Consider the following 594-nt stretch of genomic DNA (forward strand, 5'->3'; position numbering starts at 1 on the left):
GTACAGGCCCAGTATAGCCCCAGTGCATGCCTAACACAGCCCCAGTGCCCCTCCAGTGGATGCCTAACACAGCCCCAGTACGGCCCCAGTGCCCCCAGCACAGCCCCTATGTCCCCCAGCACACAGCCGCGTGACCTCCTGACAGCCCCAGCCCCAGCCCAGAGCCAAGACCCCTCTGCATTACCTCTGCAACACCCCCAAACACCCCGGAACAGCCCCAGTACACTCCAACACCCACCCCCACCCCCCACCAAGCCCAGCACAGCTTCACAACAGTGTCCTACCACACCCCAGCACACCCCAACGCACTTGCAGCAGAACACAGCACATCCCAGCACAGCCCAGTACATCCCAGTACACCCCAATACTGCTTAGAACACCCCAATACACCCTAATACACCTGCAGCAGAGCACAGCACACCCCAGTACATCCCAGTACACCCCAGCACATGCACATCAGGCCCCTCCAATATCAGAGAACACGACGATGCCATCCTGGATTTGGGCACAAGCCCCGGCGCTGTCTGCTGCCTGTCCCCGCTGCCCCCCATGGTGCTGGTGCCATGTCCCCAAGCACATCCCTCCCAGTGCCAC

The sequence above is a fragment of the Egretta garzetta genome, unplaced genomic scaffold (assembly GCF_000687185.1).
Source record: "Egretta garzetta isolate BGI_Z169 unplaced genomic scaffold, ASM68718v1 scaffold392, whole genome shotgun sequence".
Taxonomy (NCBI): domain Eukaryota; kingdom Metazoa; phylum Chordata; class Aves; order Pelecaniformes; family Ardeidae; genus Egretta; species Egretta garzetta.